This window comes from Cupressus sempervirens, chromosome 6 (genome assembly GCF_028749045.1).
Source record: "Cupressus sempervirens isolate cs-2001-9-10 chromosome 6, ASM2874904v1, whole genome shotgun sequence".
NCBI classification, from domain to species: Eukaryota; Viridiplantae; Streptophyta; class Pinopsida; order Cupressales; family Cupressaceae; genus Cupressus; species Cupressus sempervirens.
This window is the reverse complement of record NC_143123.1, coordinates 680240933-680266411: the sequence shown is the minus strand read 5'-3', so window position 1 is coordinate 680266411 and position 25479 is coordinate 680240933. Positions and strand designations below refer to the sequence as shown.

At 36.6% G+C, this 25479-nt stretch overlaps 1 protein-coding gene across 4 annotated transcripts in view; it reads left to right on the top strand.

Moving 5' to 3' along the window:
• The window catches only part of LOC149554018 (transcription initiation factor TFIID subunit 1-like), a 154495-nt gene that overhangs the window by 9331 nt on the left and 119685 nt on the right, over nt 1-25479 (top strand). The window contains exon 1 of one of the 4 annotated variants that reach the window (XM_089789344.1): nt 17627-18000. The exons of 2 other annotated variants lie outside the window; for them this stretch is intronic. The gene's annotated coding sequence lies outside the window, so the exon portion shown is untranslated. Of the gene's footprint in view, nt 1-17626; nt 18001-18361; nt 18380-25479 lie in introns of those variants that run through there. One more of the 4 variants, XM_089789343.1, reaches the window with a different exon arrangement.

The window sequence follows — 25479 nt, the reverse complement described above, 5'->3', positions numbered from 1 at the left end:
TCGGGTTGAAGTGGAGAAGAAAACCCTTGCCAGGTGGGATGGAAGGGGAATAAAAATAAGCAGTGTGACTGACATGAAACTGAAGTTTGGCATTCACATCATCACACACAACATATATTGCTCTAGCCGGTTGAATCGTGTGTCATGTGAAGCTATGGACTTGGCTTACAAGGTGGTCAAGAATAACCTTTCTCTTGACCTTGCCGAGTTACTGTTGAACCAATTCAACAAAAACATGGAGAGCATTAGAACTTCCAAAAACAATCCATGTAAGTTCGGTTCACTCTTGACATGTTTATTTTTCTATGTTTAGAAATTCTTCCCATCAAAAGGTACTGTTGTTTGGAGAAAAGATGTACCAGTCCTTTATCAGATTAATGAGTACATTTTGAAATGTGAGAGAATTATACAAGTATTATGGACAACTTTTTTGATGCATTTAAGGAGAAAATGAATAACAGATTTAGGATTCCAAGGAAATTAGTTGAGGATTACAAGGATGATATCTATTTTATGGTTGATAGTGACAAGGTATACATTCAGGCAGTTAGGCCAAGAATTACATGGGTAAAACCTCTAGAATATGAGGTCAATATTGATGAAACCAAAGACATTATTGAGGCATTGATTAACGAACCAGTTGATCCCAAAGCAACATACTTTGGTACTTATGATGAGGCAAAGGCTAGGATAGAACTCGAGATCAAGCTACCTCAGGCGGTATACAAAGGCAAAAGGAGAATTGCCAAGTTAAAAACCAGCACCCCTCTCTTATTGACCAAGGGAAAAGGAGAAGATGAAGAAGCAGAGGATGAAGAAAAGTCAGAGGAAGAAGAGCTACTAAAGAAGAAGGGCAAGGTAATCATTACCAAGCCAACTAAAATTGCTTTATTTACAAGAAGGGCATCAAGGAAGAAATCAGATAAAGGAGGAGACATAATTTTTAGGAAGCCTCCACCCACCTTTGAAGAAAGATTAAAGGATTTAAAGTTAGGGGTCAGTATAACAAATTTCAAGGCATTAAAATATGAAATCAGGACTGAAGAAGAGCAGAAGCAAATAGAGGACTTGGTCATATCCAAGATGGGTGAGTTGAAATACTCACCTGACCAGCTTGCACTTCAGATTCCTAGTGTTTTAATGGATAAAATAAAGCCAAGATGGGAATTTTCCATGCAAACTGCAAAAGGTATATATGTGCAGACCCTAAGGCAGCTTATGCCAAATTTGAATGACAAGGAGGTGAATGAATCTTTGAAGAAAAATGAAAAAAAGTTAACCTTGAGATTCAACACTTGTCTTGTGTTATTGAAAGAAATCGAGCATGTTGTGAAGAATGCTACAAACACATGGAAGAATGTCTATCTTCTTCACAAGCCAAGTGATTTTGTTGTTAGTGTAAGTGATAAGGATGATGATGATGATTAGGAGGGGAAAGATGAAGAGAAACGTGATGAAGAGGTAACTCATTTTGATAATGTAGATGATGAAGAGGAAGAGGGGCATGAAGCTACCGAGGAAGATGTGCAAGATGATGAGGAGACTGATTCAGTAAAGATTACTGCAACAGTCACAGCCTCACTTCCTCATTCTCCCAACAAAACATTGATAACAGTAAGCTTGGAGACAACTTCAGCAGGATTGATTGTGACCAGCACTGAAAGCACAAGCACTCAATCAATCTTTACACCTGTCCAACTCAGCACCACATTCACTAAAGTGTTAAATACTTCATCTACCGAGCTTCAAACTCTTCCCTTTTAAATCAGTTTTGGTTACATTAGGTATTCCTACTACTAGTATTTCAATGAGTGCAATATCCATTTTTGCAGTAAATCCTACCATTTCAACAATTGTTTCCATTCCTAGTATGCAAGCAATAAATGCAAGGACAGTTGAGACCAAGCCTCAACCGAGCACATAACTTTTGAGTAAAGGCAAAGAAAAGGAAGAGGATATAGATCTTGATGAGGAGATTGTCATTCCTAAATGAGACATCTCAAATCTAAATCTTGATCAGATGCAAATTTTTGGTGAACTACTTCAAAAGAAAGCCAAGCAGCAAAGGCTTAGAGAGGAAAGAAACAAGGAATTTAAGATCATTGAGGATGCTAAGAATATTCTAGCAGAGGCTCTAGGCATAGAGGTTGATACTTCTCAACCAATTTTGTATCAGTTGGTAGAGGCAGTCCATAAATATAATGAAGATTTAGATGGACAGGACAAATTATTCTAGAAAGCCGAGAAAAAGTTTGAGAATAAAGTTTTAGAACTTATTGCTCAACAGATTGCCATTCATCAAGTAGAACTATGTACTGTTTTAGGCTCTCTAGAGACCTCATGCATCAATGATTCTTGACTTTTTGGTAAACTATGTGATACATCAATTTTCACAAAAGAAATAAGAGATAAATTATCAAAAATTGATGAGGATCTGAAGGCAAGTGCACAACAATTGCAGCTTGACCCGAGTTCAAGCTCTACCCACTTCAATAAGATCATATTTTTGACAAATATGCAGGCAGAATTGCTTAGAGAAGAGGCAAGAATGAGATCTACATTTGATAGATAGTCAGAACATGATTCTTCCGAACATTGATGCGCTGCAAAAGCACATTGCACATTCAAAAACACTCATCCATGACAATAACTTCTCCATTGCAGACCATATGATTGAATTATCAGTAGAAGTGTAGGTTGCATTGCACACATGCAAGGTCTTGCAAGAGAATTGGGACAAGACTTTGGAGCTTATCCTAAAGGTACATTCAGATTTCTTGTCACATTTTGGCATTACTATGTAAATATATAGCATAAATCTTTGACATTAATGTCAAAAAGGGGGAGAAAATGTAAGAAAATTGAAAGAAGATTGAAAGATTGTAAGAAAATGTATATTGTAGAAAGGGGAGAAGATGTATTTAGATGCACATATCAAATGTATAGTATACTGTATATTATGTATGGGGGAGCATTAACATTACCGTTTACAGAAATATACCTCTTACAAAACCAATGTTGAAATCTCAAAAATAGTATACTCTACCGAGTAGGAGACATAAGATGATGGATAAAGATATTTTTGAACATTTTTGAATTTAGTATTGATTGATAAGTGTTTTTTTGTCACTAATGCCAAAGGGGGAGATTGTTGACATTCCATTCATGTTTGTTATTAGTGACATACACTTATTCAAAATGTAAGTATCTACCGAGCTAATTGTACAGTTAATAGTGTTAACCAAGCATTTTAGTTGCTACCGAGTTTTACAGTTGCTATCGAGTCCTTTGGACAGATTTCAGTTTGCGTTGAGTAATTACTACTATGATGATGATCAGCAGTGTAAACCGAGCATCTTAGTGTATGGAATGTTCTCGTTATAAAATAAATAATAAATTAAGCTTTTGTAACGAGCAAATTGATTTGATGTTTCTCGGACCCATTTTTTATTTTTTTGTCTTTGTAGTTTATGTTGCCGTTGGCTATCTTTGTACACCCTTGGAAGGGTTTCCCGACGCATATTCAAGCACGGCTTGTAGGAAGTCTGTAAGTATGCATTTTGGGTTATTTGTCTCTGTATTGCAAATTTTTGTTGTTCTCTGTAATTTGCCATTTCGGAAGTGAAAGACCTTCCCTATTTGGCTTGTGCGGCTTAGGTGGGATTCAAACCTTACCTATTCTGCCTGTGTATTCTCGGCTTAGATCTAGCAAATTGGAGTGCCATCATTATTTGCAAATACTTATATCTATATCAATTTGTGAATGTTCTTCCATACTCATACTAGCGTTATTTGGTATCACCGGCGAATACAATCATAGGCAACATCTTCCATACACCACAACATTACCCATCCATACGACTATTCCGTGCTGCATTCTCCCCTACCGTACGGCCATTGCCTGGCACCATTGTTTGTACGGCTTTCACACACCCCGTACGGACCCATTACCTTGCAATCCTCTGTAGCAACATCCACGTACAACCTCTATACACTTACCGTACGACATCCATAGGTTTCCCATTTGCACGACTAATTTGCTCACCGTACAGCCACCGTTTTCTCATCGTACGGGCATCTTGATTCCATTGTACGACCATATCCCATCTATCGTACGACCACCTCCTTACCACCGTACGACCATTCCACTCTAACCGTACGAACCAATTCCTTGCCATTCTGTACGCTATCTCCCTCCATCGTTCCCCTCTGTCACCTACTCTACCGTACGGCCCTACTTGTTGGGCATAGTCAATACTGTACGATCGACTCCACCTTTTGGTTTTAACTAATAAGAACCTGGAACGGATTATTAGTGGTATGAGAGTGCTTCGATCCTGCCAGGTTGTGGACAGTGAATGAGAATTTATAGTTGGAAGAGAAGAAGGAACATTCTGTTGATTGAATGGCTGATGAATGGGAACCGTCCCCCGAACTTGTGGCACTACTGAGGGAACTTGCCAGGAATCAGGGATAGATTACTGATACGCAACGACTCATGAAAGAAACTCTCAAGAAGTTGGTGGAGAACAAAATATCCGGAGAACAAAATGGTCACAACGCAGACTCGGTGTTGGGTAAATCAAACCCTTAGCGAGCATACTCTCGACCATCCATATCGAATTTTCCACCACCGACGGAGGCACAACCCGGAGGGAGGCAACCAACCTTCGAAGAGATGAGAGAAGATTGGAAGAATGCAAACCTTGAAGAAGATATATCTTACAAGAATTACGCAGATCTGAGAATGAGATATTCAGGAGGTGGAAAGAGAGGATACTTTAACGATGATCTTAGAAGAAAGTTGAGTAAGGTAACTCTATCACCATTTGACGGATTGGGTTCCATATTTGCGCAAGCGTGGGTAATGAAAGCCGATACCTACTTCCAGCTGAATCCTATGCCAGAGGAAGAAGCAATCAAATTTGCTGCATTGCACTTGGAAGGAGTTGCGAATGAATGGTGGCACCACGACACCATCACATTAGGGCATGATCAAATAAATACTTATACGAAATTCATAGAGAGATTGATAGAATGATTTGATGGTAAAGATCCGGAGCTCAATTTCAAAGATTTGGTGCAACTGAGACAAATTGGATCAGTGGATCGGTTCATTGAGGAATTTTAGAAACTCTCCGTTTTGGTCATGGACATTTCCGAAAGAAGGCGGGTAGTGCTCTTCATGGATGGACTAACAAAACCTTTGAAAGGTTGGGTGAAGGGGTTCAATCCTACCAACCTATCGGAAGCAATCAATAAAGTTACTCACATTCTAAATTGCTGACGTTTCCGAGGGACAAACCTCTGCTCAAGAAGCCGTCGTTGGATGAAGCTACCAGACAAGAACTCCGAAGGAAGAAATTGTGTTTCAACTGCAAGGGACCTTGGGAGCTTGGTCACCGATGCCTCAGGAAGGGCAAGATCCATTACATTGAGGTTGTATCCGACGATGAGGATGAACAAGAAGAAATGTCGGTCGAAGATAGTCTACCCCACAATGACACCAACATGGTCTATTTAAACCGTATGGAGAGAATTGCCGCTTTGGTACAACGCGGAGAAACCATTTCCTTGGCTGGCAGCTCGAGGTGCACAATTTTTTGCGTACGGGGTACCCTTCAAGGACAAAGGGTTATGGTGATGTTGGATAGCGGAGCTACTCTAAATTTTATAAACTCATCCTTGGTAAAACGAAGAAGTCTCCCTATGGAGGCGCACGTAGGCTTTCAGGTCAAGGTAGTCAAGGGGACTTTCTTGCCTTGCATGCACCTTGTTCCTCAGCTAAGTATCACTATGGCGAATCACACGGTGACTGAGGACTTCTTCATAGTGGACCCGATTGACATGGAAGTTATTCTTGGCAAACAGTGAATGGAGACCCTTGATAAATACACTTAGAGTTTCAAATGGATGGACTTCACGTTTGTGGTTGACGGGAAGAAGGTTGTCCTCCGAGGAATGGCAAATGAAGGTCTGAACGAAGTTTCTGTGCATCAGATGGAGGCAATCTTTCAGCATGATGACGTTGCGTGGGCTGCGCATTGTTTTATCTCGGTGGAACCCATAAAGGGGTGTCAAACACCTCCATAGGATGATGAACTTCAGGATATTTTAAGTAGACATGATAAAGTTTTCATGGATATTCCTCCTGGCATACCACCACATCAGGGGTTTGAACACACTATCGAATTGGAATTTGAAGCAAAGCCAGTCATAACCACACCATACCGCCACCCCAAGAAATTCAAAGATGAGATTGAAAGGACGATTCAGGAATTGCTAGAGAAAGGATGGATCCGTCCCAATTCTATACCCTTTGCATCATCTGTGGTGTTGGTCAAGAAGAAGGACGGGACGATGCGCATGTGTGTGGACTACTGCACGTTGAACAAAAAGAAAAAAAGAATAGATATCCCATTCCAAGGATAGATGAGCTGTTGGATGAACTGTATGGTGCGGTCTATTTTTCAAAAATAGATCTCCATTCCAGATACTATTAGATCCGCATGAGGGAAGAAGATGTGGAGAAAATGGTTTTTCGTTGCCATTACGAACATTATGAGTTTCTGGTCATGCTGTTCGGATTAACCAATGCACCTACTACATTTTAATCATGCATGAACTGCATCTTCAACAAACAATTGCGTAAGTATTTATTGGTATTCTTTGATGATCTTATTTATAGCAGGACATGGGAGGAGCACCTGAAGCATTTGAATGAAGTTCTAAGTATCATGGAGGAACAATCCTTGTTCGCCAAGCAATCCAAATGTGAATTTGGTATGACAAAAATATTGTACTTGGGGCATGTTGTTAGTAAATACGGAGTTCAAGTGCATTAGGAGAAGATTCAAGCCATCCTTGACTGGCCTCTTCCAAAATCACTCACGAATTTGTGAGGATTCTTCGGACTGTGCAGTAACTACAGTAGGTTCGTTAATGGATTCTCTCAGCTTAGCGTACCTTTAACGGATCTAACCACGAAGGGGTCATTCCAGTGGAACGAAAAGGCACAACTCACCTTTGATAAGCTGAAAGAGGCCATGAGCACTTGTCCTGTACTTGCACTACCTGATTTTACTCGATTGTTTTTGGAGTGCATTGCATCCGAGGAAGGTATTGGAGCGGTACTGATGCAAGATAGACACCCCATCGCTTACGAGAGTAGGAAGCTTATGCCAGCAGAACGCTTATATTCCATCTACGACAAAGAAATGTTGGCCATCGTACATGCACTAACCAAGTTCCAGTAGTATCTAGTAGGTGCCAAGTTTGTTGTCCGTACGGATCACAACAGTCAGATATTTTTTGGAGCAACGAGACTTGAACGAACAACAACAAAAATGGGTAAGCAAAGTTCAAACTTTTGATTTTGACATTGAGTATGTGAAAGGGAAGAACAATGTAGTTGTAGATGCCTTGTCTAGGAAACCCACCATTTGCTCACTAGACTAGATTTTAGCTGACTGGAAGGCACATCTGTTAGTGGAGTATTTGAAGAATACATTTGCCTGTGAAATAATGGATGACCACACTCACGATGATTGGTACAGAGTGGTGGATGACATCATCTACTATAAAGACCAGATATACTTGGTGCTAGAATCCAAATTGAAGCAGAAGATCTTGAAGGAAGTACACTACTCACCTTTGGCTGGACACTTAGGTTTCCTCAAAACTTACAGAAGTCTTCGGGAAAGGTTTTCATGGAAAGGACTTAAAGGGGACATGTTGCAGTATGTAAGAGAATGTATGGTCTGCCAATAGAACAAGTCCGAACATACTCTTCCTGCCGGGCCGCTACAACCTTTGCCAAATCTCGAACATAAGTGGGAAAGGATTTTATTTTCGTGGTGGTCGACAAATTGACAAAGTATGCACATTTCTTCACCATCCCTTCCAACCTTCAGGCCGTACAAGTTGCCGATCTGTTCTTTAGAGTAGTTATTCGTCTGCATGGGTTACCTTGAAACATCGTCAATGATTGGGATAGACATTTCGTCAGTATCTTTTGGACAAAACTGTTTCGGATGACAGGGATAGAATTATCGCCAAGTACGAGTTACCACCCGCAGACGGATGGACAAACCGAGATTGTGAACAAATGGCTTGAAGGCTACCTTCGGAACTACGTTTCGGCACAATAGCGAACGTGGGTAAAATGGATCCATTTGGGGGAATGTTGTTACAATACCACGTACCACATGTTCATCGGAATGACACCATTCAAAGCTCTGTACGGGTACGAACCCCTCTCCTTCATCGACACAGTTCTGGGTGACAGTCATGCACCAAGGGTGAGGGACTGGCTTCAGGAGGGACAAGACATACTGAGGTGCTTGAAAGAAAGCCTGTAGTGGGCACAAAATCGACAGAAGATGTACGCTGACAGACATAGGATAGAGAGGAGTTTCGAAGTGGGGGATCTGGTCTATCTCCGACTCCAGCTATACCGACAGTCTTCATTAAAGGGAATAGGAAAGGAAAAATTGAAGCCTCGATTTTATGGTCCCTATCGCGTGGTTCGTCGCATTGGCGAAGTAGCATACGAACTGGAACTTTCGGAGGGGAGTCGCATTCATAATGTCTTCCATGTTTCTTACCTGAAGAAAGCCATAGGGAAAAACGTCACAGTTGCTACTAACCTTTTGCCACTCAATGAAGAAGGAAAACTCATTTTGGAACCTGCCAAGATCTTCGAAGTTTGTGAAACGATCCTACAGAACCGCACTGTGAAGGAATACTTGGTACGCTGGTGACACCTATCATTGGATGACGCAACGTGGGAAGGTGAGCACATTCTCCAGCACCCTGTATTGCATTTACTTGAGGATAAGCAAACGTTGGGACGGGAGGATTGTAATGTTCCCGTTATAAAATAAATAATAAATTAAGCTTTTGTAACGGGCTGATTAATTTGATGTTTCTCGGACCCATATTAATTTTTGTCTTCGTAGTTTGTGTCGCCGTCGACTATCTTTGTACACCCTCGGAAGGGTTTCTCGACGGGTATTTAAGCACGGCTTGTAGGAAGTCTATAGGTATGCATTTTGGGTTATTTGTCTCTGCATTGCGAATTTCTATTGGAGTTCTTTGTAATTTGCCATTTCGGAAGTGAAAGACCTTCCCTATTTGGCTCGTGCGGTTTTGGTGGGATTCAACCCTCACCCTACTCCGCCTGTGTATTCTCGGCTTAGATCTAGCAAATTAGAGTGCCATCATTATTTGCAACTACTTATATCTATATCAATTTGTGAATGTTCTTCCATACTTGTACTAGCGTTATTTGGTATCATTGGCGAATACAATCATAGGCAACATATTCCATACACCACAACATTACCCATCCGTACGACTATTCCATGCTGCATTCTCCCTTACCAAACGGCCATCGCCTGGCACCATTGTTTGTACGGCTTTCACACACCCTGTATGGACCCATCACCTTGCAATCCTCTACAACAACATCCACATACGGCCTCTATACACTTACTGTACAACATCCATAGGTTTCCCTTCTGCACAACTACTCTGCTCACCGTATGACCATCCTCTGCTCACCGCACGGGCATCCTGATTCCACCATACGGCCACATCCCATCTATCGTACGACAACCTCCTTACCACTATACGATCATTCCACTCTAACCGTACGGACCAATTCCTTGCCATTCCGTACGCTATCTCCCTCCATCGTTCCCCTCTATCACCTACTCTAACATACGACCCTACTTGTTGGGCATAGTCATTATTGTACGATCGACTCCACCTTTTGGTTTTAACTGACAAGAACCTGGAATGGATCATTACAGTGTATGTCGAGTTTACCAATGCAAATCGAGTTGTGCAGTGCTTACCGAGTTCACAGTTGTAGTGATGTGAATCCAGAGTTGACAGAGCCACTCAGTGATAACCAAGTGATTCCATTTATACCGAGCTCGTAGTGAAGCATTGACCGAGCTATGCTGTGTGAATCAAGTGATTCAGTTTATATACCAAGTTTTACAATATTCGCCGAGTCACCAGTGAAGACTAAGTTCAAGACTACTTGGAAGTGATTAGTATGGACTGAGCTTCTATGTCTATCGAGTGCATGACAATGCCAAGCATTGACAGTGGATGCCAAGTATCAGATCCTCACAGAGTCAGTCTTCAGAACCTGAGTTTCTACACTTTGGCCGACTTTGTAATATTTGTGTAAACTTGTATTGTGGCCGACTTTGTAATTTTGTAATTGGATTGGTATATATGTAATGTATTGTATCACATCCAAATTATATCGAATAAAAGGAATGTAATTAGAGAAGAGCAGAAGAGCAAATTACAAAGGCTACAACAATATAAGGAGCAACAAAGATTTATCTATCACAACAAGGTGATTTGTACACTCAGAGGAATCTCATTTACCAAACCTAGTTGCAGATCAGAGATCAGTTACTGCTTCATCCTAACAGGTGGATCAGTCAAATCCTTTAACAAGGTAGACGTAATAGTCTTGTGTAAATCTCCTTACCGAGTGCATACTTCATTGTATGTTTGTAAATCCTTTTGCAAGGTGGACCTAGCAGTCCTTATTGCTCCTAACATGGTAGATCATCAGAAGTGATCATTGTAAGCCTTAACAGGCCAACTTTATATTGCTGTACTAAAGCTTGTGGGTATCATCCCCACCCCAGTTTTACTTTTTATTTGGAAGGTTTCTAGGTCACCAAATCTTGTGTGTTAAAGTGTTGTGTATGCTTTCATATTTTTAGTTCCTCATGCATGTAGTTAGATCAGAATTCACATAAAGGATTAATTGGTATTAAAGATTAAATTTTCTTACTTACTGATTCACCCCTTCCCTCTCAGTAACTTAGCCTTTCATAATATTTCCAACAGCAGTATCCATTCTCTCAATTTGGTAATAGAAGCCATTGGCACCCAAATAGATTGGGTGAAGCAAACATATGATGAGGGTGAGGAGATTCAAATATTTGTGACAAACCACCACATGTTACAAGAATTTTTTGGAACTTTCTCCGAATTGGAGTAATTGAAGATAAATTTTAAAATTTAATTTGTTTAGTTTGCTTAATGAAATATCAATTTATGTTATGTTTAACATAACTAAATGTGCTGATAACTTACTATTAACATGTTTTTAGGTGGTTGAAACTTGCTTTGCATTGCGCATAATCGTCCTTAGATGACTTATGGGGGTGAAGGAAGCATTGTCACAGATGGTCATTAGCAACCAATGGGGCATTTGTAAACAATCCAATATAACAAGGGCCCAAAAGGTCAAGGTAATCATATTGGATGATGATTGGTGGACTTGAGTGGAATAAATATTAGAATTCACCGATCTTATCATAACTATGCTTAGGTTTGCTGACACGAATCAGCCATGCTTGGGGGATATATATGATGCCATGGACAAATCATAATGGGAAAAAAGTCATGAATCCACAAATTGGATTCTTGAACCTGAATCCGTTTCCCAATCCGAACTAACAACTAAGACCAAAACTTAGCACATGAAGTAACTTGCAAAGGATGTGCTCTAGGCAAAAACGCTAAGGGTGCTTTTCACAATAGTGAAAACAGATCTAGATGCATTTTAGAACTCATTTATTCAGACATATGTGGTCCTAAGTCAATAATTTCCTTTAGTGATTTCTTGTATTATATTATTTTTGTTGATGATTGCTCTAGAAAAACTTGTATATATTTCCTTAAAAATAAAGGGTCTGATGAAGTTCTCATGAGATTTAGAGAGATTTAGAGAGTTTAAAGCCCTAATGGAAAATCTATTTGAAAAGAAAATTAAAATCCCGAGAACTGATAACAGAGGAGAATACACTTCATTTTTCATGTTTATTGTATTGAAGCTGAGACTAAGAGGGAGTTTTGTGTTCTTTATAATCCCCAACAAAATGGAGTAGCTGTAAGGAAAAATAGAACCATTATGAAAATAGCTAGAACCATGATCCATGATCAAAATCTACCAACTTCATTTGGGCATAAGCTTCAAGATCTATTGTCAATATTTAGAATAGAAGTTTGGAAAATAAAACATGTGAAGAAGCCTTCACAAGAAAGAAATCTGATAAGTCATCTCAGAATCTTTGGCTGTCCAGTTTATTAATGCCGATAGGCATCCTACAATGGCAGAATGGGTAGAGTGGGATGGTGTGAGCGTGTTAATGTTAACTTTTATCTTTTTAGTTTAAATTTGACAATCATCTACTTGTCACAATTTTAAATTTAATTATAAACACAATATACTTTTAAAAATAATTTAATAAACAGCACATAAAATATTTGATAAAATTATAATGTTTGGAGATATAAAATTCATCAATTTCTTTACAAATTATAATAAAAAGCTTAAGTTAATGCCAAAAAAAAATAGAGAAAGGAAATATAAATAGTTTTAGGTGTTGTAAATTAAATTTTAATAATTTTGTAGTGGATATCTATGGGCATTCCTTTAGATAGATTTATTTGAGATATCTATACTAGTTTACACATAGCCAAAGATAAAAGAACTAAACTAGACCCCTATGGCAAGAAAGAAATATACATAGGCTATAGTGAAACATCAAAAGCCTATAGGATATATATTCCAAAACAAAGAACTATTGAACTAAGTAGGGATGTCACATTTGAAGAAGATATTGCCTTTAGAAAATCCAAGGATAATTCTGAGATAGAGGAAGAAGATCAAGAAACTTCTCAAAATATGGAAGAAGATAATGCTCTTTAAATTCAGAGAGAAATTCATGATTCTAAAGAAGATAATGGACCATTGTATCCTATTGATGGTCCTAATGAGATCATTGGAAACTGTAAAAGGCCTCTATGGGCAAGAAGAGTAATACAAGAAGCTGAAGTTTTTGAAGCACCTAAAGGATCACATAGAGAAAGGAAGAAAAGCGACTAGTTCTTAAATTATATTGCGCAAATGAGTGAAATCATAAATTTAGAACCCGTTGATGTTGAGGAAGCCATGCATATGCAAGTTTGGAAAGATGCAATGATTGAAGAGTACTAGTCAATACTAAAGAACACGGTTTGGGACATAGTACCTAGATCAGAAGGAACGTCATTTGTTTATTCTAAGTGGCTATTTAAAATCAAACATGCAGTCCATGGAGTATTGACAAGTACAAAGCCAGATTTGTAGCTAGAGGATTCTCACAAAAGGAAGGGATCGACTGTGACAAAATGTTTTCTTTTGTTTTTTGATACACTTGAGTTAGAACAATTATTGCTATTGCTACATCCAAAGGGTGGAAGATCCATGAAATGGATGTCAAAACAACTTTTCTCCATGGCATGTATATGTTGAACAACCTGAAGGATTTAATATAGAACAAGGAAACTCATGTTTGTAAATTAAAGAAAGCATTGTATGGGCTAAAACAAGCCTTGAGAGCTTGGTAGGAAAGGATTAATTCTTATCTAATGAGCTTGGGTTTTGCCAAGAATGATGCAGATTCAAATCTGTAATTCAAGGTAATCAGTGGAATTTTTTAAATTTTAGTACTTTATGTTGATGACTTATCACAGAAGAAGATCACCTTATTGTTAAATGTAAACAATAGCTACCCTTCGAATTCGAGATGCAAGATATCAGATTATTACACTACTTTCTTGGACTAGAAGTATGTCAGAAAACAAATAAAATTATATTATGTTAAGGAAACTACACCATAGACATACTAAAGAGATTTGGAATGATGGATTATAAATCTATGCATACTCCAATGGAATTAAATCTACACAAATTAAAAGAAGCTGCAACAGAGTTAGAACTAGCAGATTCCAATATATACAAGCAAATAATTGGATCCCTGATGTATCTAGTAAATACTCAACCGGACATATGTTATGCAGTAAGTTTATTCACTCAATTTATGAGTGAACCAAGGCAAATACACATGGTTGCTGCAAAACATATCCCAAGATTCTTACAAGGTACAACTGGGTTTGGCTTCAAATATTCTGCAAATATAATTAAAGCTACATGGCTATACAAATTCTGACCGGACAAGAAGTGTTGCTGATAGAAAAAGTACCTTTGGTTTTTGTTTCAGTTTAGACTCAGCTATGTTTTCATGTTCCAATTGAAAGCAACTGTCAGTTATCCATAGCTCTACAAAAGCTGAATATATAGAAGCATCTATGGGAGAATGAGAAGTAGTTTGGTTATGAAAACTTCTTACTGGTTTGTTTGGAAATCCCTCACAGCTTACTATCATTCACTGTGACAATCAAAGTTGTATAAAGCTTTCTATCTAAGTCACAAGGTTCGAATTCAAATTCGAGTTCGTCAATCATAAAATTTGAATGAAATCTAGCAAGGGTAAAAGTTTGGAAATAAAATGCGAAATTAAATTTGGGTTATATTTATATATCTTTAAATATTACTAATATAGCCACAAAATTGTTAAAATATTTTAACATTGTTAAATAGTTTAACTAAATAACTCAATATCAGTTTAAAATTAAATAATATTATATTAAATTACAATATCATTCGGATGACATTCGGAAAGAGTTAAAATTCGCTGAAATTTGAATCAAAAGGATGAAATTCGGTGAATCCTGTGACTTAGCTTTCTGTTAATCCTATGTGTCATAACAAAACAAAGCATGTGGAGATCAAGTATCACTATGTAAGAGATGTGGTAGAAAGAAATGACATTCAACTAAAATACGTCCGAATTGAAGAACAAACAACAAACATTCTCACCAAACGTCTTCCTAGGATCAAGTTTGAATACTTTAGAGGTGAACTTGGTATGGTAGAGAATGAAGGCCTAACTAAGATGTAAACATTACGTGTTCTTGTATATATACTAAGTATTTATTTATTCTTGATTTCAGTTTACTTGTTATATGAATATCTTTGTGAGGGGACAATGTCTCAATGATAAGAGACTTGTACATAGCTATCTTCAATATGAGGCGACAATCTTACAATGATGGTTGATTTTTGTTATAATCCATTATAGTAGGAAGCACATATGGTGCTACCCAAGAATATACCATGTTGGTAGATATTGTAATTCTATTATGGAGGATACCACATACGGTGGTATCTAAGGACATAATAGCATATGTTTGAAGATTCATCATGGTGGGAAGTGCATACGATGCTACCTAAGGATATACCATGATGCTATAGATATTGCAAGTCCATTATGAAGGATATTGCATATAGTGGTATTCGAGGATATAATGGTATATTTCTTAAAATCCATCATGATGGGAAGCACATACGGTGCTACCTAAGGATATACCATGATGGATATTGTAAATCCATTATGGAGCATACCACATATGGTGGTATCTGAGGATATAAAATCCTTCATGGTGGATAGTATATACGGTGGTATCTGAGGACATGCCATGAAGGTAGTTATTATAAATCCATCATGGTGGGAAAGACATAGTGTTACCCAATGAATGATAGGTATTTGATTTTTTTAATGGTGGATTTCACGTACGGTGATATACAACCACATGCCATAAAAGAAATGTTGTTTTAACTCTATGATGAATACTGTATAAGCTGGTAATCTAATATCGTATCTCTACTTAATTAAAAAGTATCCATAGCTAAAAGAGGGAGTGTTAAAAATTAGCGTTAGGAGACTAATATACCTAATCTATAATAATGCCTCGAATATAATTTGAGACATTAAACTATTAATGCATTAACTTATTAATTGAACAATAAATTATTCTTTTTTAATTCATTATGTTAGTTGAGTAATATTATCACAATAATCAAATTGTATTAATTATCATATCAAAATATGATTTAAATTGACGTTTATAAAGTAGTTAACATATGGCACATTATTATTACTATCTAATAATGCCATAGTGGCATCTCATTTATCCATCGAACCTATTTATTTGTCTTATTATCATGCATGTCTAATCATGCTTTCTCTGACCATGTGATCCTTATGTCATGTCAGTCCTCCCTCTACCCTTTCCTATATTAGGTTAGGATTTTCCCTAGGAGAGAATTAAAGTTAGGAATGTGGTTAGATTTAGGAATATAGTTAGTTTTATGATTAAAATTAGAGTTTTATTAGGGTTAAGGTTAGGATAATGATTTAGTTTTATGTCATGAATCAAGGTTAGGGTTGTGCAAACATCATTGACTAAATAGGTTACTCATAGACCTTATTAGTCCCACAATTTTGAAAAAAAACAGCTTTTTTTTTTTTTTCCTCCCCTAAACAACCTTCAACATCTCTTTGGCCTACCAATTGCAGCACCCTAAGGTGCGATTGCTAGTTATTTCTATCTTCCACTTCGTCTTCTTGCGAGACACGGCCAAAGAATTATAAATTTTAGAGCCAAATGGGATTAACAATTTTGTTTCAGATGAGTACAAGTTTATTGTAGTGTGTGTCTACCATGCTTAGGGGAACTTTGCATGCATTCACACTGGCCAACTATTCTATTCTGAACAAGGAAGCCGTACTCATGCATGAAATTGGGAATAACAAAGTCATTTCAGATGAGTACAAGTCATTTCTGAACCTTCATTACTGTAGTAGAGAGCTCTCCTCCTCCATTCTACTCTACAAAATGTTCAAGCCCTCTTAATCAAATACCATCTCACAAATTTATGTTTTTTCTTTGGAAAAGAATTGCGAGAGGAATTTTGCTGAGAAAATTTGTACGGTTATCTGTTTAAGAATTTTCACTGTAGTGTTACACAGGGACACGTCTTGGGGACTTGTGGGAGATGCCCCACCCCCAAAGAGCCACTACCTTTGTCGAGGACTTCCTTAGGTTGCTTTCTAATTTGTATGTGGCACATGTCATGCATACTGATTACAACTGCTAACTTATTGAAAACTAGCTTGCCTTCATGAGGCACTCATAGAGATGTTATATTGCAGATTTTGCTTTGATGTTCCCCCATTAACTTTGCTAAAACTAATTTTCCTTTCATGGGCCACTGTCCCCCGTCATTACCTCACTGCCTCCAAATTTATCCCCCTTGGTTTCTCTGTACCTGCCTCCCCTTGTTAGGAAGCTCTGTTGGAATATGGAATTTTGTTGAGGTAGTGGTCTTTACTGTTTGTAACTTTGTATAGAGTTTTTGAAGTTTCTTCCTTTAGAAAGTGATGGAAAAATTTGTGGTCAGGGGATTGTTTATATGTGAAATTTTACAAGGCTGCATAGCTCTTTTTAAGGGTTTAAGGATATAAAATTATGTTTAGTTAGGTTCAGTACTCTATGAAATTCTATATAAGTAACATTTAGGACTGTACTGTGTCATAGGTTCTGGACTATAGTGTCTTAGAATTTGTGGACCATAAATTGCAATTAGTTGGGCTTTAATCTGCATGTCGTAATTTTTGGAGTATAAAATTTCAACCATAATAAGTGTCTTGAAATTTCTGAACCATAAATTCCAAAAACTTTTGCTGGACATCATGATTTTTTTGGTTGCATCACTATTTCAAAGATAAATTATCTAGCCTTTTTGCCGCATGAGTAAGAGTTGTTTGGCCTGGATTGGTTGAATTCAGACATAATTCAGATATAAGATTGCCTTCCCCGCTCTCTCTTTTATTTACTGCTCTCTATGGTTTTGCAGGTATTTTCATTTGATGCAAACAAACATTAGAATGTAGAAGGATTTTATCACAATATTATCCAACCATTGTGCTTCCTGGTGCGATAAGAACTAAATTTATCAACCTACTAAGTGTGAAAGGTGTAAAGAATGAGAAAATGCTATTTAATGAGCAGAGAGGTTAGTATTGTCTATAAATATTGGAATTGGAGTGTTAGCCGACTGGACGGTCCGGCGGTGTTTCTGTATTCTGTAGTCGATGGTCCGGCAGTGTTTCTGTATTCTGTAGCCGACGGTCCGGTGGTATCTTGTATTCTGTAGCTGACGTCATCGGTAAATAGTTTGTAGCGGATAGAATATTTGTGGCCGACGGACTCCTTCGGGAATGTTTGGCGGTAGTATTTATATCCCGTCTGGGATCATTGTAAAGCATCATTCATCTACTATTGCAAATATAATTCTGCTGTTCGTGTTCTATTGTCTGTATGCGATCATTTTCTTTACCTGTACGGTAAACATGGAGTATTCACATTCTGACATTGTGCGGTGTGCTGTTGTATGTTTTCTATTATTTTTGCAATAGTACTAGGTTTTATCTTTTGATGCGTTTCTCTTGCTGATATATAGTTTTTGGTCAAGATCTTTTAGGTTAATATTTTCTTCAACTTAAGGTTGGCGTTGAATAACTCTCACAAAAAGTGGCCTTGGCCTTGGCCTTGGTTGAATAGCATGTCAATGTGGGGTGATGAGTAAATTTACAAAAATAAAATTGAGGTAAACATTAAGTACACTACTTATTTAAATGTTTAATGTAAGTGGTTTTGTTCTGTTTGCTTCTGTCAGGACTTTACTGAAACTTCTTTTAGGCATTTCTTGTTGAATTTGAAAGAGCTTTTGTTGAATTATGGCTCTTAAATTGGTATTGGTTGAAGATTGCTGTGGGCACTGAGTATCTTTTAAAGCTTTTTATAGCATAATTTTGTAGTAGAGGTTTCTGGTATCTGCCACATGAAGCTTTGCAACATGTCTTAAAGTGCATCAGATGCTTTTCTCTGTCTAACAAAATATCAGAATATCATGCATGCGAAAGCTGACAAGCATACTGAAGTATGACTTCAGCATTAATGCTAATAGATTTCCACAATCCATGAAATGTCTAGTTATTGCTTCTGGATGCGATTGTGTGTAAAGTTTTGTATCAACGTTTCGGATAAGACTCCGTGATCCATCAAAGAGAGCACAAAGAATGAAAGATAGTCTAGTTGTAGATCAGCTTTACCTCGCTCTTGGTGTTGTCCCTCTCTTTCTTTTTCTTCTTTGTATAGTGGCTGATCTACAACTAGGGGAGAGGGACCAATATTCATTAGGCTAACTTTGTCAACATGTAGCTGCTGCATGGAATATCTTAAGGGCCTTTATTATTTAGAAATGTAAAATGGACATTTAACTACCTACAACTAAGGTTTGAAGGTGTGACTCATCATGTGGCTTGTTAAAATAGCACGCCTAGTGAAACATGTCCAAAAAATAACTTATTAAAGATATGACCAAAACTTAATTTAAAAGTTCACAGTAGTTGAATTTAAAAATATCATTGCTTATTAATGAAATATTGTATTTCTGTATAAAATATAACATATGTGCAACTTAATGGACCAATTGCCTATTAGTAATCATAAATATTTGTTATATCTAACATTAATATACATCACAAAAGGAGCAATACTTCAACATGAAAAAAATATTTGTTGTTATAAAACTGACACATCACATTATAAACTACAACATATTTCCAATACAAAGGGACTAGTATTTGAACACTAAAATCTTTTTACAATCTCACACGTTTCATGGGCAAATACAATGGATTTAGTGTGTTCACATTTTATATTTGTGATAAGACAAATTATTAATATGAAATGCTATAATGCATATGCATTGCTACTCCAATACTTGTACGCATAAGAATAATATTTATACACTTAGATAGCAATACTTGTTTTAGTGTGCATCTTATTTTATTAAGCGAACAAGTTTTTTAATGACACATATAATAGATAGCTATTGTATTTTATTTGAGATAAAAAGTTCTTTATTTCACTTGTTAATCAATTTATTTATGTGTTTTCAATATAATATTTATAGGTTCTCATTTGTTGAAGTATTGGTCTATTTTTATCATCATTCAGAGATATTTTGATTTACGTTTGATTCTTGAATTAATTACAATATATAATAAAAATGTGTGTTAGGACTATATTTTGAAGTGGGTGTACAACTATTGGACCTTGATCAATCACTCATCCCTCTCCCCTAGACTATCTTTTATTCTTTGTGCTTTCCTTCATCTGGATGATTGATCACAAAGTGTGATCCGAAACGTTGATGCAAAAGGTTTGCAGTCTCATTCAAAAGTAATAGCCAGACATGGCTTTAGCACTTTTTCAGGACTCTTCTGAAAGCACTTAGTGTATTTGTCCAAACATTGATACTCCTCTTTGTTTCGAACATTGTTTTTTGTTGTCTTCTCAAATAATGATTTTGATGCTAGTCACTCTCCCCCTCTTATAAATTGATTCTCTCAATGTACTTAGCTCAAATCAGACAATCCATTAGGTCACCAAGATAATGGAAACTCAAACTAAATGATTATATGTTCTATTGATTGTTCTAGCATCATTGCACATTTGCCATTCATCCAAATTGACCAACAATTTGTACACCTTTTTGTTTTGAATGGTGTCTTTCGTTGTCATCCCTCAGAATTCTGATTTTAATATTTTATGATAGCCACTCCACAAATTGGTTTTTGTGGATTAATTACTTCAACTCAAACATTACATTAGGTCATTCAAAATAATGAAAACTCAAACTTGATAATTATATATATTATTGCCATTGTCCGCCCTTCTTTCGTGCTAACACTGCTGTTGCTGTAGTATTTCCCTTCTTTGCACTTGATCATATGGACAGTCGATTAGCTTACTTCTGACTCCCAATAGGTCCTGGTTGAGTTTGTGCAGGGAGTTCTTATTTCCAACAGGGTTTCTATTTTTACTAGGACCATTAGTTTACTAGGGATTCCAGGGAGAAAAATTTGCTTCTTCGAGGACAAAAACTGTAAGCTGGGATACTGTTTTCATTGGTGGAAGATCTACACAAGTTGGTTATTGTTAGAAAATCAGAGACTCAGCTTTTGATGTGGGTTCTGTAGTGCAATTTAGTATGTGTAGATTTACAATGTGTTGGTTTTTTCTTTTCATTTGGAGTGAGACTTTGGGTTTCTAGTTTCTTTTTCAGAGTGCTGTGCCACATAACAGATCTTCTGGGCATTTTAATTTGAGGAGGCTGAAGAGCATTTCTGGTTAGAAGTCTTAAGGTGTTCAAAATTGCTTCAGGGTGTTGGTTAAATGTATTTCATGCTGGTAGGCAATAGAGTTTGGCTTATCACATTGGGTTCTTTGAGGAGCAATGAATTTTCTAGTTCAAATCAAACCCACAGAGGGTAGCAGGCAGCTTGAACAATTGAAGAGTGGTAATTGCAGGTCATTTTCTGGGTATAGGCATCTAAAGATCATTGCCAGGTCTGACTGCAAATAGAGTCTTCTGGAGCGGGTTGGAGAAGTTTGGAGTTGTTGGCTAAAGTTTTTGTAAGTTGCTACAATAATAACTTACAAACTTGTGACTTTAGGAAATGGTGCGGTTAGATAAATCTTTTCTCTCAACAATTGGGGAGGCTTACTTTTTACTGTGGGCGGCTTCAATAGAAACTTAAGTGGAACTTACAAAGAAGGGTGGTTCTGATAATCGATTCCCCATTTTTCAGGAACAATGTGCAAACTTCTTCAATTCACAAAATTAACAAAAAGCTCCCCTATTGCTACAATAATACTGGTGACTCAGTGATTGATGTAAGAGCAACTCCTAAGGCAGCAGTTAACTATAAAATTTGGTGAAATAATAATTGGAACCCAAAGTCTCCGGTGATTATTCTGAATTTCTGAATTAACAAAAACTTAGTAAGGTGCAAAGTCTCTTAGCCAGTCTCTTTTAGAACAACAATACCTCAAACTAAAGCTCAAAGTCTTCAGATTTTAGTATTTTACAGCCACTTTTAACAATAGGAATTTCCTTTTCAAAGCTTAAAGTATTTCAAAAGGTAAACTGAAAATTCAAATGGTGCACACAACAAAGCTATAAAATGAACTTAAGAATGATTAAACAATGCAACATAAGAAAACATTATTCAATTGCAAGACGTTCAACACAAAGTTTGGAAAGTCTTGCTTCTCTTATTCAATCTGAAATTACACTTTCAAACACAAAGTTTTCAACAATACAATATTGCAAGCATAGCCTCCTTGCGTAAAAACAAAAGATGAGTATTTACAATGAGCTCTCTCCTTTATATAGGAAAAGAGGAGAGAGAAAAGTGGAAACCCTCAACCACTTTTACTTATTCAACAACATATGACATTCAAAGTTGCACTGCCTAATGCACTTGCAACCTGATTGCATGAAACAACTATTCACACTTTCTGCAATTGCTTTGGAATAATTCTCTGCAGAACTTGTGGACATCAACTGTGGACATCACACTTTCTGCAAACTGATGCTAAGGCCTACAACTGTGGACATCACACTTTCTGCAAAACTTGTGCAACTGTTGCAGAACAAATTGTTGTGAAAAGCATGCAACACCTGAAAGCAGAAAAGTAGCTGATTTGGAATGCCTTTCTGTAGCAACTTGCGATTGCCTTTAGTCACTTTTTGCAACAACAGTGTATTAAGTATAAATGGATCCTGGAAGACCTCTGGAAGAGAAACCACAAATAAACTGATGCATTGAGATGGGAAGTATAAATAATTGCAGCTGAATAAGCTCTAGTCGCCTTCAAAGTGCTGCCTAATTACCTCATTAGCCTAGCAGGGCTGCTGCTAAAAGGCTAACCTCTGAAGGCCCACAACTGTGGACATCATACTTTCTGCAATTGCTTTGGGAGGATTTTCTGCAAAACTTGTGTAACTGGTGCAGAACAAATTGTTGCAAAAACCATGCAACACCTGAAAGCAGGAAAGTAGCTAATTTGGAATGCCTTTCTGTAGCAACTTGCGATTGCTATGGAGTGTCTTTTTTCAACAACTGTGTATTTTCTGCAGCAAGTTTGCCTACAACAAAATGATATTCTGTAGCAGCTTTGCCTACAACAAAGTGACATTCTGTAGCAGGTTTTCTTACAACAAAGTGACATTCTGCAGCAGGTTTGCTTACAACAAAGTGACATTCTGCAGCAACCATGTAACTGCTGTCCAATGACTTTCAGCAGCATTTGTGACTTCTCCAAAACAATTTTTTGTTTTTTACCAATTGTGCATGTAGCATGAGACAACTTTCTACATCAACAGTGACTGTTATTGAACAACTTTCAACCTTAATAATTTTTACATTGTTTGCCAGTGCTAAATCGCCAGATTTTTTTGGGTACTGCAAGATTGCTGTTTTGTCCAGGCATGTACCTGAAGCAAATTTCTTATGTGAATAATTATTCAATCACATGTTTGGCTGCAAGAATTGTTGAATGCATCATTCATCTGTGCTGGAATAAGCTCTCTTCTGGTATTCATGCATTCTTAAAATAAATTCTAGAATATCATTTGGACCTGTTTGGTTGCCCTGAAAGAGGAGTCAAAATATGCATATTCTATGTTTGGTTGCAACAATTGAAATAAGTTTTATTGTAAAATTTTAATAATTAAATTATTATTTTTAGTTTGGTAATATTTTAAATAAACAAGATTTTTTATTTATAAAAACTCATTTTTAATTAATTTTTTAAAAGCCAAATTATTTTAATTAGCCTTTATTTTGTTATTTAAATTGACTTAATAAGTGAAAGATACACCGCAACCTTTGAAATTCATCAAAATTCAAAGGACATATTGTATTGTATATTATAAATTTAATTCTAAATTAAATAAATTATTTTAATGAGTATAAGATCAAAACTATAACCATTTTATTTTAAAATATATTAAAGAAAATAAAAAATACAAATAAGTCAAGATCATTAATATGATATTTAAATGATCTTTCAACATAGTTTTAATTATAAGACTAAACACAAGATTTATTTGTAAACATAATTTTATGAAAGTTAAAAAAAAAATATATTAAACGTTAAATAATGTTGACCTAGTTTATATCTTATGATGAATGGAGAAAATAGTCCAAAAATGCATTTGAGTAACAAAATACAATCAAACGGCAAAGTCACGGACCTGACAACCCATTAAATTGAGTTCATTAAAAACTGGAATAAGAATAAGCTATCCTTATTCCATCTTTCTTTAGGAATTCCACTATGCTCATTTTGGGGTCAAATCAGGATAGGCAAATTCTAATTCCAATTTTGTATGTTGTAAACAAACATCAAATTGGCAAATACGGTTTTAGATTTTCCTATGCCTGCCCAATTCCTGCAACCAAATGGGGCCTTAAAGCCATACACAACCAACATCTTCACATGCATGCTCTCAATTTCCAAATATGCTACTCTTAAAAGCATGTGCATGAAAGGACTCCTTATTGTCTAAGAGACACAGTTGTTCTTCTGTTAGTCTACCTGTATAAATACTTGTGTTGTGGCAACTCCTCCACTTTAATTACACTGGCAGTTTCAAAACTACCATTTATGTTGACTGATGTTTTCACTCTTAACATTCTAATGATTGCTTATATAGTGGTTTTGACACTGCTGAAGTTTTTTAATTTGTAGTTTCTTTTCTGGTAGATGTGTTAGCAGGTGGTTTTGTCAGCATGCAAGAAATCCTCTATTTGATAGAGTCCTGTTGCCAACTCTTCCTTATTGGTTGATGAATGATTTTGAATTTCCCAATTCTTATGGATCAAAATATCTTGATTTCGCTCTCATCTGATGTTTAGGCGAGGGAAGAATGAGAGCAGATAATTGACACTGTTATTTCAGATCAGACAACATGATAATCGACAAATAAATTTAGCACGCCAAAGAGATAGGATATCAACTCCATGACCTTACCTTATACTAAGATTCTGTTGAAGAATGGAGTAAATCATGACAATTCAATTTTTATAGCAGGTCATAAAAATAGAATGTTTTCCTAGCATAGGTTTTCCAGTATGGTGGCTGCAACATACCAGACTCTGATGTCAACTATAACATGTTGCTATCCAATTAAACATCCCTTTGGGTTACAAGACTTTTTTCCCATGCAAGGTGTGGATGGCTATTACGTATCCCTTAGCAGTGTAAGAATTTTGGCTTTTGTGAACCACAATGATTATTGTTTTGCACTGTAAGTCTTTTTCCGCAATTTGTATAAGCTGCGTCATTTATGAATTTATTGCTCTGTATTTACTTTGTAAAATTGGGGACACTTTCCATGCCATGCTTATCAATCTCAAATTCTGATCTAGCTAGGGGAAATTCCTTTGGCCATGTGTGTGCTCCAATGCTGTAATTTGATTCATTCTTTTTTGAATTTCTTTGCTTTCGACACACTATTTAAAATTAGAACTGAATAAATGAATTTGCTTAATTTGTGATTTATACCTGGTCTGCAAGCTTTCATTGTCTCAGATCTAGAAAACCAAATCTTGTTGAAGAGTAATTTGAAGCATTAACTTATTAATTGATTGTTAAAACGGGTCTCACATTATATAATTACCTCAGTTGAGATTGGTACAGTCTGGTTTATAGTAAATACACTTTAGATGCTTGGCTGTGTAACAAATTTGTAGGAATCGAGTTCTTCAGAAATACACTTAAGTAAATTTTCCCTTGGGCCTTATAGAAGGCTGACAGGAATTGTAAATAGCATCAAGTTTTAATAAT